This window comes from Prionailurus viverrinus, chromosome C2 (genome assembly GCF_022837055.1).
Source record: "Prionailurus viverrinus isolate Anna chromosome C2, UM_Priviv_1.0, whole genome shotgun sequence".
Classification (NCBI taxonomy): Eukaryota; Metazoa; Chordata; class Mammalia; order Carnivora; family Felidae; genus Prionailurus; species Prionailurus viverrinus.
Genome location: NC_062569.1, coordinates 11,209,560 through 11,225,634, shown reverse-complemented (window position 1 = coordinate 11,225,634; position 16,075 = coordinate 11,209,560). Strand labels below are relative to the sequence as shown.

At 42.8% G+C, this 16,075-nt stretch overlaps 1 protein-coding gene across 2 annotated transcripts in view; it reads right to left on the bottom strand.

Annotated features, from left to right (window-relative positions):
- OSBPL10 (oxysterol binding protein like 10) overlaps positions 1 to 16,075 on the bottom strand; it is a 308,668-nt gene that overhangs the window by 149,870 nt on the left and 142,723 nt on the right. The window lies entirely within an intron of this gene.

Sequence of the window (16,075 nt, the reverse complement as noted above, 5' to 3'; positions counted from 1 at the left end):
CTCCCCGCTGTTCTTATTCCTCTGCATCGAGATCATGTTCATCATAGAGCCGCCTTCCTAAGAGACTGTTTCAAACCCATCTTTATATCCCCAAGAACAGGCGCATAATGACTGGCCTCATGTATTAGGTACTTAATACATGTCTGCTGCATGACTGAAGGTACCGAGTTATCCACCAATTAGTCCCCATTTGTCAGCGCAGTGCTCTTATTTCACCCTAGAGGAATATATAGTCCAGGTAGCAATTTACTATGGGAAGAAGATGGCACCTCAACCTAGCAGAGATGAACTGTTTCCATAACTGATACTGGGGTAACTGGGCAGCCATCTGAAAAACCAAGTAGGCTTCATCTCCCAGATCACACACCCCGAATGGATCAAAGACTTCAAACAAACAAACAAGCAAAAAATAAAAAACAAAAAAACAGCAGTGCCTAGGTGGTTCATTCAGTTAAGCATCCAACTTCGGCTCAGGTCACGATCTCACGGTCCGTGGGTTCGAGCCCCGCGTCGGGCTCCGTGCTGACAGCTCGGAGCCTGGAGCCTGCTTCAGGATCGGTGTCTCCCTCTCTCTCTGCCCCTCCCCTGCTCGCTCACTCACTCTCTCTCTCTCAAAAATAAATGAGTATTTTTTTAAAAGGCAGAAGAAACCTGGAGCCTTGGGGTAGGGAAGGCCTAATACCTCAAATCCAAAAGCCATAGAAGAAGAGCTCAGCCAATTTGATTATCTACAAATTAAAAACTTCTGCGTGGTTAACAACCTTTAAAAACCCACTCCCTCGGGGGCACCTGGCTGGCTTGTGTGGAAGAGTGCACAACTTGATCTCAGGGTCATGAGCCTGAGCCCCAAGTTGGGTGTAGAGATTACTAAAAAAAAGTAAACTTAAAAAAAAAAACCATTCCTACCACCAACAAAGCCAAACAATAAACTAGAAAAAATACTTTCAACTTGCTTCAAAAGCCTCATCGTTGTACTTTATAATGAGGAATGGAAATCCTAGGAATTGAAAGGAACACCCCAAGTATTCAAACGGGGCAAGATCTGAACAGACAGTTCACAAAACATATAAAGCGCTTAAACCATATGAAAAGATGTTCAACTGTACTTGTAAATTCAAGCCACGTTTAGAGTTTGTCCATCGGGTTGGCAAAGAGCCGAAAGTCTGAACACACTATCCGTTGACAGGATCACAGCGGAACAGGTTCGCGGGCATATAAGGTGACAAAACCCCTGAGAAGGGCAGTCTGGCAATGCGCGTCACAGTTACAAAGGCATTTTCCTGTGACCCACAACGCCCTGCTTGGGAACGTACCCTCCAATATGGCTGCTTGCAGGGAAAATGGCCTAAGTAGCAACCAGTCACCGCAGAAAGATATTTAATGCAAAGGATGGGAAACAAGCCAAAGGCCCATCAGTATGGGACCGGTTAACTAAATAATGGTACACCTACATAACCGAATACTATAGCAAGCTGTTGAGAGAATAAGGAGAATGGCTTCTATGAGCTAGTCTGGAAAAATATCTCTAGGCTATAGAGTTAAGGGAAAAAGAGCAAGGTGCAAAACTGCTGCACAGTAGGCAAAGTTCTGCATCAAAATGTGGGAAATGAGTATTTTTATTGTTATTTACTTACAATTATTTGTTTAAAACATAAAAAGTACTTGGGGCACCTGGGTGGCTCAGTTGGTTGAGCGTCCAACTCTTGATTACGGCTCACATCACGATCTCATGGTTCATGAGTTCAAGCCCTGAATCGGGCTCTGCATTGACGACTCAGAGCCTGCTTGAGATTCTCTCTCTGCCTCTCTCCCACTTGACTCTCTCAAAATAAACTTAAAGAAAACTTAATACTTAAAAAAAAAAAAACATAGAAACACTCTAGAAGGATACACACAAAACTAAAAAACGGCTACTTATTTGTGGAGACACAGGGAATGAGAAGAAAGCGACAGAGTGCAAAGGAGATTTCTGGCCACATGGTTTTTTATATTCTTTCATTTTCAACCATGTGAATGTATTAGTTATCCAAAATTTGCTAAATTCTACATACCATTTACATTCTACGTGTTCCTGTCCTTCATTTCAACTTGAGAGAAGGTAGTTACATGGTATGTTGACTTGTGCCAATTTCTGTATTTCAGTTATCAAGGATTTAATGAACACCTACTATGTGCCAAGGAGAATATCTACTATGGGGTCTCCAGGAGAAACAGGAGGTGTATGAGATAGTCTTTCATCACCGATGCTTTATAGTATTGCTGGAGATACAAGAGACACAGACAGGAACGTGCACACACACAATAAGAAAGTTCACAGCAAGGTTCTAATTTGCTAATACAGCCAGGAAATGCCAAAGAAGTGAGGAAGAGAAAGGTCCACTAGAGCTGACCTCATCACTGCCAGCTGCTCTGAGAGTGAAGGACGTGAAGCCTGGGCAGGACTAGGGGAGATACAGACAAAATAGGCAACCGTGTACAAATCTACCCAGACGAGCAGTCTTATTAGCCTTGGGCCTTCAAAGCAGTCTTAGCCTTGGGCCTCGGGGAACAGTCGACAGCTATAAAAGCTGTTAAATGTTAATGATCTGTAATTTTCAAGCCGCCAAGGGTTTGGGAGTGGGGCGTGAGGTAGGGTAGAAATAAGAACTTTCTGTGACCCTCCAACATCACAGTAGCTTGTAGAGTTGTCTGATTTCAACTGGGATATAATAACAGGAATATAAATAAATATGTAATATATACATAAAATAAAATAAATAATAAAATAAATAAAATATAATAATAATAATAGGGAGATAAATAAAGTTGGAAAGCAGTGTGTTGCTTTTAAATAAGCTTATGTATAGGTAATTGGAGAAGTCTTGGGTCTAAGAATTACATATACCTAGATCATGATAGGGCAAGCATCTCCTTTCTGCTTTAGTGTTTTCACTTGGAATGTGAAGGATGAAAGAAGCTATTTCTTTAATTCTTTCATGACAGTAAACTTGCCTAAGCATTAAGTCTACTAACATACATTTTGATTGTTTGGGAGGCTTATCCGAACCCAAGAAAAGGCAGATTTTTCACTGGGTTCTCAAGCCGGCCAGCCAGGTTTCCCTCCCCCAGCTGTACCAGGTTCTAGCCGTGTTGACTTCAGTGGAGTTATTTAAGCTTTCTTATTAAGCATCAATTTCCTAATCTTTAAAAAAGGAATAATAATATTGACCCTTAAAAGCCATCATGAAGATTCAATTAGATCGTGCACATAAAATGCTTAGCATAGTAGGGAACTGTGTGGTCAAAGTTTGTTTCTTTCCTTATATTACTTAAAACTGGATCAATGGAGGCCTTATTGATTTTTTAAATGTTAAGAAGTCACTTAGCTCAAAATCATGAGCAGCGACGGACTTCCTCCTTATTTTTTTATAGGAGCAAAGTGGTGATGAAGTCCAAAATCTAATTAAGTGCTTACTGGAGACTCTATATGGTCGGCCATTAAGTTGCAAGATTGTAGGGGGAGAAAATAATTCTAGATGCTGAGTAGACCGAGAACCCATTTGAAATCAGAGAGGAAGACCATTCTGGCAACAGGGGTCCCTGCCTGGGGCAGCACCACTGTAAATGGCGACGAATCAAGAAATTCACCCAGGAGCCAAATTATCCCAGTGTGAACGTCTAACCTCATGGTCATTACTTACGTGGCTGTCACTTGAATTCACAAGCAGTAAATCTGAGTTGAAAAACCTTTAATTTCCCATTAAGCGTGGGATTCTCGCAGTCGAATTCACACCGGTGCCTCCTCTCAGGGTAAATATGAACAAAAAAGTCTCACTCTCGGTAAATTCCATGGGTCACCGGGCTCCAGGAGCAGAGGGGGGAACAGGCAGCAAAGCGCGGCCGCCAGGAATGAGAAGGTTCTCCCGCCACAGCGCAGCCTGCCTGAAATCTGCAGGCCGTGCTTTGTAAATGACGTTTAGCCGTCATACACACTCATCCCTGCCACTAGCTTAAAATGCAACATTACCAGAGTTTGAGGAACAACATAACATGCCAGGGTTTTACGCCAAATGTTTACTTCCGGGAGGGGGACCAGAAATGCCAAGTGTGCCATCTGTGAAAACTTCGGAGTCGAGGGTAACGGTTTCTCTCCGGGAATAAGATTCACCCTCTACCTAAGCGCCTCAGCCCTGCGTCCCCTCCCCAAACAGCGCCTGCCTGACCGAGGGGGTCACGCCAGAGAAGAGAACGGGGTACCAGGTAAGACTAAGTGCTGATGCTCAGACCCCGTCCGGACAGTCCACACGCAGGCGGGTTTCACGGGAGTCACCAACCTCTCGGTATTTCCTGCGAACCTCATCAGATCCCTGAATTTCCCAAGCTTTCAAGGAAGACAGACATACACGCTCTGTATTTATTGGCTACAACGGGCATGAAGGAAAGGCATGACTGCAAAGAGGGAGAAAGCACATGAGAGAACATGCGCAACCAGGGAAATCAAGCAACGAGCTAAGAGGCGCCGTCCAGTCTGAGAAGCTCACGGCACAACCACCGGAGGCCATGGGCAGGCTGGGTTAGGAACACAGTTTCTAAAGTCGAAGGCCTGAGTTCAAATCGGAGCTCCAGCATTCAGGAGCAGGGTGGCCCAGTAAAGTAGCATGGGGTTTCCACTTCTAAAGCTTTTTTATGTTTCATTTCTAAAATGTTAATAGCAATGGGGCACCTGGATGGCTCAGTTAGCTAAGCTGATTGGTTGCAGCTCAGGTCACGATCTCAGTTTGTGGGATCGAGCCCCGCGTCGGGCCCTGCGCTAACAGTGCAGAGCCTGCTTGGGATTCTCTCTCTCCCTCTCTCTCTGCCCCTCCACCACATACTCTCTCTCTCTTCCTCTCTCTCAAAATAAATAAGTACACATTAATAAACAAATAAATAAGATTTCAGCATCACCTAAGTCGCTAGGTTGGTGGAGAATGAAATGAGAAGAGGGAGGTAGGGCACATGCCACATATTTAGCATGAAGTGTCATCATGATCATTCGTAAATTAATGAAAATTAGGCCTTCAGGCACCAACATAGATGACAGATTGTTAAGTGGTCCCAGAGTCAAATATATGGACGTAAAGGCTGTTTTCATCAACAGTGCCTTAAGGAGACATAGCCTTGGGGCGCCTGGGTGGCTCAGTGGGTTGAGCGTCCCACTTCGGCTCAGGTCACGATCTCGCGGTCCGTGAGTTCCAGCCCCGCGTCAGGCTCTGGGCTGACTGCTCAGAGCCTGGAGCCTGTTTCAGATTCTGTGTCTCCCTCTCTCTCTGACCCTCCCCCGTTCATGCTCTGTCTCTGTCTCAAAAATAAATAAACGTTCAAAAAAAATTAAAAAAAAAAAAGGAGACATAGCCTCACCACTTCCTCTACTTGAAAGTAAAAAGAAAGGAAAAGGAGAACGAAAAGAAAAAGGGAAAAGGGAAAAGAAAAAGGAGAGAAGAGGGGAGAAGGAAGAAAAGAGTAATCATCCTAATTACCAAAAAAAACCAAAAACACAGTTTCCTTCAGAGAAAAAGTACATTTAAATAAGATTTCACATTGTCAAAAACTGTATCTGTTATAGAACTTAAAGTGCCTGTAGATAACAACAATGCTACATGGGTACCAAGGAAAGAATTGGTTTAACTAATAGTTTAAGTAAGTAAGGGCTCCTGGGTGGCTCAATCAGTTTAGCCTCCAACTCTTGCAATCAGCCCAGGTCTTAATCGCAGGGTCGTGAGTTCAAGCTCAATGTGCAGTGTTCAAGCATGGAGCATACTTAAATTAAAAGAAATAAATATATGGCAACTGCCCATTAATATTTTGGAATAAAACAGGACCTCAAATCGTAACGACCACTTGCTGGCCCTAAAGCCTTCTTAAAACATGTATTAGGAGTTTATAATGAAGCTTGCTGAAGCTCACATTTAAAATCTAAAAAGGAGCAAGAGGAAAATACAAATACATTTGTGACAGCCACTTCTGTAGAAAATTTTTCTGATGGAAAAAAGTCGCTGTGAGTCAATTAATTATAACAGCATTCAAATGATATTTAATTTGAAACCTCTTTTCCTCACATCCTTGAATTCTTTCACAGCGTAGGGGGAAAAAGACACTGTTTCAGAATGAATAGCCCAGTGGAGACCATCAAATGGGGCAGTTCCATATTTTGAAAATGTAACCAACTTGGCGTGCCTGGGTGGCGCAGTGGGTTAAGCGTCCGACTTCAGCCAGGTCACGATCTCGCGGTCCGGGAGTTCGAGCCCCGCGTCGGGCTCTGGGCTGACGGCTCGGAGCCTGGAGCCTGTTTCCGATTCTGTGTCTCCCTCTCTCTCTGCCCCTCCCCCGTTCATGCTCTGTCTCTCTCTGCCCCAAAAATAAATAAACGTTGAAAAAACAAATAAAAAAAAAATGTAACCAACTAAAATCTTTCATTACATTCCTCTCCCTTCCTCCAAAATATTCATAATGTACCATTTTTCTAAATATGTGAAAGCTAAGCATAAGAATTGTGATTTACTCCTCTTCTTCCAAAAGTAAGCATACCTCAATCAACAAAAAAGGAAAAGCATTAACAATTTTTAAGACAGTACAATTCAGGACCTTAAAATTACCCAGAATTTTGTTTTCCTGGCAGTCAACATCTCAATGAAAATATATGGTGTTTATTTTTTTTTTATGTTAAGTAGGCTCCACACTCAACACGGGGCTTGAACTCATGACCCTGAGATCAAGAGTCCCATGCTCTACCAACTGAGCCAGCCAGCTGCCCTAAACACTAATGGTGTTTTTTAAATTAATCTATTCCACTATTTTGCTTAATGGCTGTATGTGGACCTTTGCATCTGCCCTGCTTTTGTTTTTTAATTCCGTTATCCTAAGCTTACGACAGGTCCAAAGTAGAAATAAAAGGTTTTAAAAACTGGGACATTTTCCAAGTTTATTCCCATGATTAAGTTTTCAAGTATTACACTTTGCTTGCTCGACTTTTCCAAATTCGAGCCTTCTTGCAGTGACCTTTCATTTACTAAGCCTAGGGAATTTCTTCCATTTTCACCTGCAAATCTTTACTATATCATAAACATTTCCCACTAACTTTATACCAATACCCTCTCTTAAAGCACACACACAATTATGTGCCAACATGTGCAAAGAGAAAAGAATGGTTTTCTCCAGAGAGGCAGTCTCTAGCCGGCTTCTAATCATACCCAAGTGAACCCATGATTATACCTGCAAATGCCAGATCTTTAAAAAAGAGTGCAAGCAAATGCATGTATTTCCATTTCCTGCAAACAGAGGAAAAGAAAACTTGACATTTTAAAGTTTGCTTTGTCTCCCAACATTTTCAGCCCCCAAATAAATGACCTAATAGCTAGTCCAGCCACTCCAGAATCCCTAACCATGCTCCGTCTAGGTCAAGCTTGAAGGTCTCCTGCACTTGGCCCCTTATCACGCACACCTCGCCCCCGCAACACCCCTCCCCCCCAGCTCTCACCATCTTCCTCATCTAACCAGTGGCAGTTTGTGTCATTTCAAAACCTCCCACACACCTGCCCTCCTCTCACGTACCATTTGTTTGGGAGCTTACAATTCTAGTACCAAGACTCCTTTTTGATGCTTTCTTCTTTTTCTTTTTTTTTTTTTAATATAATTTATTGTCACGTTAGCTACATACAGTGCATACAGCGTGCTCTTGGCTTCAGGGTAGATTCCCGTGATTCATTGCTTACATACAACACCCAGTGCTCATCGCAACAAGTGCCCTCCTCCATGACCATCACCCATTTTCCCCTTTCCCCAACCGCCCCCCCATCAACCCTCAGTTTATTCTCTGTCTTTAAAAGTCTCCTATGGTTTGCCTCCCTCCATCTGTTTATAACTAATTTTTTCCTCCCTTCCTCCATGGTCTTCTGTTAAGTTTCTCAAATTCCACATGGGTGAAAACATATCTATCTTTCTCTGACTGACTTATTTCACTCAGCACAATACCCTCCAGTTCCATCCACATTGCTGGAAATGGCAGGATTTCATTCTTTCTCATTGCCAAGTAGTACTCCATTTATATATAAACCACATCTTCTTTATCCATTCATCAGTTGAGGACATTGGGGCTCTTTCCATAATTTGGCTATTGTTGAAAGTGCTGCTATAAACATTGGGGTACACGTGCCCCCATGAATCGGCACTCCCGTGCCCTTTGGATAAATTCCAAGTAGTGCTATTCCTGGGTCGTAGGGTAATTCTATTTTTAATTTTTTGAGGAACCTCCACACTGTTTTCCAGAGTGGCTGCACCAGTTTGCATTCCCACCAACAGCTGGATGCTTTCTTCTGAACACATGATGATTCTCTCTTTCTACTGACCAAGCCCCATTCTCCCCTTACTCATGCTGTGGAACTATAGAATTTTAGATCCTCAAAGTCTAGTCCTCTCTTTTTATCGATCTAAAACCAGCCTTACAAAGATCAAATGACACACCTCACTCAAAATTCAACTGAAAAAGCCTGATTCAAGACTCAGCCTCCCCAGGTGACCCTTCTCAATTAAATGAGGATTTACTTATTTAAATGGTGTCCCAAAGGTGATGTTAAAGTATTTGATAGAAAGCAGGAAAGCAGATATCCATTACACATTTCCACTTTTCTTCTTATCCCATACTTCAACCCACTCACCCGTCGCCATAAAAATATACGCATAACACTCCTTTGAAAGAAGGATACTTGTAGCCCACATTCCCTTGGAACTGGAGATCCTCAAACAAAATAATTGTATTTTATATATGTTGTTTGCAAATCATATGAAACCAAGACTTTTTTTATGCCAAGTTGCGATTTTAATTAGAAAAAAAAAGTTTCTGAAAGCAGGGACGAGAAAGAAGTTTCCTTAACTATCTACCAAAAACCTAGAGCACCCACAATACTTAACGTAAAGATGTTTAGCTTCATTGCTTCCAGTTTTAGAAATAAGGCTTCCAGTAACATCACTGTTTAACCTAGTCCTGGAGGTGCTGCTGCTAGCCGACAAAACAGGACAAGAAAAAAAAGGAAGAAGAAATAGAAGAGCAGGAAGGGAAGGAACAAAAAATGTAACTAGCTATAGATGTGATTTTACAAAAAAAGAAAAAAGAAAACTAATGACTCCAGCCAAGTTGCCAGTTCTTTGCTAATGTGGTATATTACAGAAGCAGCCCAATAAACCAGTAAAGGGAATAAACAACAGGGGGAAAGCAAACATATGGTTAACTTTGTAACCTCAAATGTAAGAAGAACTACAAAACAAGAGAAAACGCTGAAGGAGTATCTCTGCAACCCTGAATGTAGAAACATTTTTCAGGGGGGGCACCTGGGTGGCTCAGTCGGTGAAGGGTCCAAGTTCAGCTCAGATCATGACCTCACGGTTTGTGAGCCGGCATTGGGCTCTGTGCTGATGGCTCAGAGCCTGGAACCTGCTTCGGATTCTGGGTCTCCCTTGCTCTCTGCCCCTCCCCCACTCACACTCTGTCTCTATCTCCCGGAAATAAATAAACATTAAAAAAGAAAAAAGAAGGGGCGCCTGGGTGGCGCAGTCGGTTAAGCGTCCGACTTCAGCCAGGTCACGATCTCACGGTCCGTGAGTTCGAGCCCCGCGTCGGGCTCTGGGCTGATGGCTCAGAGCCTGGAGCCTGTTTCCGATTCTGTGTCTCCCTCTCTCTCTGCCCCTCCCCCGTTCATGCTCTGTCTCTCTCTGTCCCAAAAATAAATAAACGTTGAAAAAAAAATTTTTTTTTAAAAAAAGAAAAAAGAAAAGCTCTTCTTACAAGACCAAAAGTCAAGTCACAAGTTGAACACTTGATGGATTTGACTACAAAGGGCTTCTGTTCAACAAGGACACTTTAGAGAAAATTAACAAATGTGTGGAGACTAGGAGACAGATTAATATCTAGAATATAAAAGGAGTTCTTGCAAATAAAAGCCAGAAATCACTATAAAGCATGGACAAAGGAGAAGAAGAGGCAATACACGGAAGAAGAAAGATGAATGGCTAAGAAGTATATCAAAGTAATCAGAGAAATACAAATTCAAACAACTAGATTTTACACCCAGTAGCTTTAACAAAATTAGAGAGTAAAACACCATGAAGGAATGGCAAGGATATAAAGATGCTGGAACCTCTTGCATGGCTAACGGGAAAGTTAGCTCACAGTCCCATGTCTGTACAAGGTTATCTGCAAAGATGCTCACGGTTTATGAGGGTGGGGAGTTTGAAGCAATGCAGCCGTACGTTAGTGAGAGTCTGTACAAATCAAATGTAGACTATACAGAAATATACATGCATCAGTTGGAAGTAAAGATGCAGAGATACACACAGCAACATCCATACAACTTAAAACATACTGCTGAGGGGCGCCTGGGTGGCTCAGTCGGTTAAGCCTCCGACTTCGGTTCAGGTCGACTTCGGTTCAGTTCATGATCTCGCGGTCTGTGAGTTCGAGCCCCATGTCGGGCTCTGTGCTGACAGCTCAGAGCCTGGAGCCTGCGTTGGATTCTGTGTCTCCCTCTCTCTCTGCCCCTCCCCTGCTCACACTCTGTCTCTGTCTTTCAATAATAAGTAAACATTTTTAAAAAATTTAAAAATTTAGGGGCGCCTGGGTGGCTCAGTCGGTTAAGCGGCCGACTTCGACTCAGGTCACGATCTCGCGGTCCGTGAGTTCGAGCCCCGTGTCGGGCTCTGTGCTGACAGCTCAGAGCCTGGAGCCTGCGTTGGATTCTGTGTCTCCCTCTCTCTCTGCCCCTCCCCTGCTCACACTCTGTCTCTGTCTTTCAATAATAAATAAACATTTTTTAAAAATTTAAAAATTAAAAAAAAAACATACTGAGTGAGAAAAGTTTAAAAAGAAAGGGAAAAGATATGCAGGACCATACAACTTAGGCAAACATAAAACACATATATAAGTAAACAAAGACCCACGTATATCTGAGGAATTGATGCTAACAAAGACGGGGGATGGCACAGGGAAAAAGGAAGGAAAACAGTTTTAAAAGTTTTTAAAAAAAATTTTTTTAAAAAGCCCTGGTGGTATGGCAAACTGGTAAGTTTGCCATAATCCAGTAACGATGGCATTAATTTTAATTATATTTATAGTAGTAAGTATCATGTAAGTGTGAACTAAGTGCCATAAACTATCTTAATATATGCACACCTTAAATCATTCAACCCGCTTCATAATCTCACGGGGTAGGGACTAGAATTTCCACTGCACAGATGAGGGACATGCACAGAGAGAATCAGCTCTTTCCCCAGGTCACGCAGCTAATAAATCTAATAAATCAGGTGGCAGCGATTCAAATCCACACCAGCAGGTTCCCAAGGCCACGCCCTTGGCCATTACACTGCACTGGGTCACTAGGGGCCACTCTCTTCCACCGAGGTCCAAAACAGCCCAACTCTTTCCACAACACCATGGCTGATAGCTTAGTTAGCATTCTGGAAACAAATGGCTTTTTAATAGCCAAGTCCTGTACAGCATACCAATTCTCAAATACTTAAACAATAAGCTCATTAAGCCTAAACTACATTAAGCTGATACTTAAATTTTTTTAATGTTTAATTACCCATATCGATAAGGCCAAGGTTTGATGAATAGTACATCTGCAGATGTCAAAGATGAAGTTCCCGACACTCATAGCACCTAATGGTGTTTTATGCACAAGTCCCCCCTCCCACCCCATGCCCCACTGTCTCCCCTAGCTTGTGACAGCCCCCGGGCCAGGGCCAATGATTAACCAGCCACTGTGCACCTTGTGAGAAGTGATACAGGGCCTCACCCTGCAAATGCTAGGAATGCAATAAAGTGAGAACAGTGAATCCTCCCAGCCTCAATTTCAACAGCTGGTTAAACCACTGCTCCTTCCCTGAAAACCTTATTCATTCATTCATTCATTCATTCATTCATTCATTCATTGTTTATTTTATTTTTGAGAGAAGGGGAGAGAGAGAAAGTGTGTGTGTGTGTGTGTGTGTGTGTGTGTGTGTGTGTGTACCATGCGAGCAGGGGAGGGGCAGAGAGAGAGGTGGGGGACAGAGGATCTGAAGCAGGCTCTGCAGTGACAACAGACAGCCCGATATGGGGCTCAAATTCACGAACTGCGAGATCATGACCTGGGCCGAAGTCAGACACCTGACCGACTGAGCCACCCAGGCGCCCCAGTGAAAGCCTAATTTTAAAAATACCAACACTGATTCACTGATATCTTCTCTCCTTTTTCAAGGGGAAGAGTCCGGAAAAGATACATCACACACAATCATACATAAACACGAAATGCCCAAAAAAGAAACCTGGTACAACATCAATCAATACACATTATTCAGAGAATTCAGCAAGTATTTCTTGGGCATCTGCTATGTGCCAGGCACTGCTCTAGGAAATAAAAATGTAACAGTGAACAAAAAGACAAATATCCCTGCCTTCAGGGAAGTGGCATTCTGGTGAGGCAAAGAGACCAAAATAAATAAATCGGTAAAATATAAACTGTATTAGATAATGCATTTTAATACATAATAACATGTGTATTACTATATATATGTATTATCGATGTATTATTATATACATAGGCTAACATCTGGGGAACAGCATTCTAGGTAGAAACTCAACAGGTGCAAAGGCCCTGGGGTGGAAGTCTCTAGCTGGCATGTGTGAGCCAGGAGGAAAGTATGGCCAGTGTAGAAATGAACAAGGCATAAAAGCAGTAGGAACTGAGGTTAGAGAGCTAACGGACTGGAAAGATGAGCCCCTGAATTAGAAATTACCAACAACTGCCAGGCGAGCCAGAGGACCTGGTATCAGCTGGGGGCTAATTCAGACACTCCAAATGATGGGCCAATTTGAACAATGGGTTCCAATAAGCTTCCTTCCTCAGGGCCACGTTCAGGTATTAAATTGTTATTTGCGTACAATTTACATATGTCTACATAACATGTATCATCTCTATTGGATCATTTTCACGGTAAAATTGTATCACTACGGCCCTGAAGATGGGCATTTCGTGATTTATTCCATTCTCTATTTCTTCTCACGTCTCCGTATAATCGACCCAGAAGATATTTTATGCCAGAAATGAATCACAGAACAAAAGGAGACCACATGCCAAGGAATTCTATAAATGATCCCCCCATAACAGGGGGGGGAAAGGGAGCTCTTATTTCATGTTTAAACTTCTGTCACCTACCAGCGGGTCAAACCAGCCACGGGGATGAAAAGTCCAATGCAATTCTAAGACAGAACATTTCAAGAAGCCAATTTGATTTTGTTACAATCAATAACTAATCTCTGACAGAAGTGCTCCTATCTGTTTAGGAGAGATCATTATCTCCTTTCCAAATGCTCAGGCACAAAAACGTGAGGCTCAAAAGGGCTCCTACTTGTGTCTCAAAATACTTCACGCTAAAAAAATTAAGCTGTGCCCTGACAACGTCCCTCAGGTGCACGCCGAATCCTACAGGGTCTGTGCGATAAATGCCCCTAATTACTTATTCCAAGCTTGGTATATACTGGTGAGGTTAAGACCGAATTGCAAGATTAGCTAATAACGCAGGAAATCAGTAAACAGCCCCATACCAACCGTGCGGGGGATGATAGCCACAGGAGGCTGCAGAAATCTTATAAAGCCTATGCAAAAATTACCAAGTTTTCCCAAAAACCCCTTATTTGACTAGAACCGTAGAAGCGATTAGAATTTCCCTTCCTCTTTTCTGTTGCACTTTTTACACGTATGTAACACGCGGTTATATCACACATCTACGTAACCCCTCCTTAATTTTCCCCGAGGCACTTCTTGCCAAAGCAGAAATAAACCACAGGTTCACAAGCTTGTGCTAACACTATGCGAGGCTTATTTTTAAACACAAAGGAATTTAGATTTTGTGTCTTGGGATTTTTAAGAATCCGGACAAAAGATGTGACAAGTACACAGGGCAACAACAACAACAAATAACAGGTCTTATTTTTTGCTTACAATTAATTTCTGGATCACAAAGAACCTGGTTCACTCTATTAAAAAAAAAAATAAAGCAAGCCCAGGTTGGCATCATTTGCACCCCCAAGACAGCAAAAGAAGACTTAATTGCAGTTTGAGCCTATCCCGGTTATGTGACCTTTTCAAAGTCAATTTGAAATCTCCTGACCAGCCTGAGTGAGATAATCTGTATGAGAAAAACCCCCGCCTAGCCTAAAACAATCCTTTCTTTTCTTTGGCCAATCACCTTTTGTTCCACCCTCCTGTAAAAACCTTCCAGTTCGTACAATTCCTTGGAGCTCCCCCTCCACTTGCTCATGGGATGCTGTCCAGTTCCTGAATCTCTTAATAAAGCCAACTAGATCTTCAAATTTACCAGGTTTTTTTTTTTTTTTGCAACAACTCTCAGACTTCTCGATTTTTAACAAAGAATTTACAACAGGGATTCATCAGAAGCGTAAGTGGTTTCAGGATTAGGCCCCTGTCGTTCCAATCACTGAATTTTACATAACCTGGCCCACTGGACTTAGACTGGTGTCGCTAACTCCCATGCAGAAAGTGGGCGGATGGAGTCAACAGAAGCACCCCAAAGAGGTTTAGATCATGTAATATGAGGATATTTGCACTGCCCGATCTCAGGGTATCAGGTAGCCAAGTCAGAAAAGCTGTAGATGCTCTCAATGTCCTCAATTTAGCCAACTAATTAGATTTCCCGCTGTTTTTCATCCCTTCATGGGCACTGCTGGCACGCACAGAGGGTACTGACTGCTCACAGCTTAGAGGCTCTCTCTGGTTATGCTTGTACAGTTGTGCCCCCCTCCCCGCTGAGCTGGGTGTCTGCAAAAGGCTGAGCGTATTCAGTCCCTGCTCTGCTTATGCTGGTGTACTTACTATTTTAACTGCGTAACTTACAAAATAAACTGACAAAATATAAACGTAAAAAATGACTGCTTTTATGAAGTTAAGCTGCGTGACCTGAGAAACGTCAATAAAAACGAGTTGCTAAAAACTGCTGTTTATCTAGGTGTGTGGGCAGGTTAACTATAAAAGACTAGAAGCCATTTATCAAAACGTAAGATCCTATCATGAGTTTGCCCTGTTCTTCAAAGAAAGCCCAATGGACACAAGTCAACACCCCAAAAAACCTACTAATCCAACTAAAAACAGGCAGAAGACACGACTAGACATTTCTCCAAAGATGACATCCAGATGGCCAACAGACACATGAAAAGGTGTCATCATCACCGTCAGGGAAATGCAAACCAAAACTACAAGGAGGTATCACCTCACATCTGTCAGAATGGCTAAATCAACAACACGAGACACAAGAGGTGTTGACGAGAATGTGGAGAAAGGGGAACCCTCACGCCCTGTCGGTGGGAATGCAAACCCGTACAGCCGCTCTGGGAAACGGTGCCGAGGTTCCTCAAAAAGTTAAAAACACCTGCTCCTCTCATGGCCCTCTGAAAGTACACTCCTTTCCCCTGAAGTCCTAGACCCCTACCCCCTTTCTCCTTAGTTCAGGATGACATATATACCTCATTGTGCCTGTCTTCGGAATTTCCATGTCTGGGTGGATTCCCTGTTATGTATGCCTATTCAATTTTACCTTCCCCTGTCATCTGTCTCACGTCGATCTGATTCTTAGTCCAGCCAGAAGGACCTTGAAGGGTAAGGAGTTCTTGCTCCCTGACAACGCCAAGTTTAAAAAGCCAGGCAGGGGCACCTGGGTGGCTCAGTTGGTTAACCATCGGACTCTTGGTTTCAGCTCAAGTCATGATCTCGTGGTTTATGAGTCCGAGTCCCGTGTCAGGTTTTGTACTGACAGCACGGAGCCTACTTGGGTTTCTCTCCCCCTTACCCTCTCTCTTACAAAGTAAATAAGTAAACTTTTTAAAAAAAGAAACCAGAGAAAGCCAAATACCATATGATTTCACTACGTGGAATTTAAGAAACAAGCAAACAAAGGAAAAAAGAGACAAACCCAAACAGGAGATGACGGAGGATATGTGTGAAACACGCTTTCGTCAACACAGATGATGTAGAATTTCTACCACTAAACCCACACTTGATGAAAAAGGGAC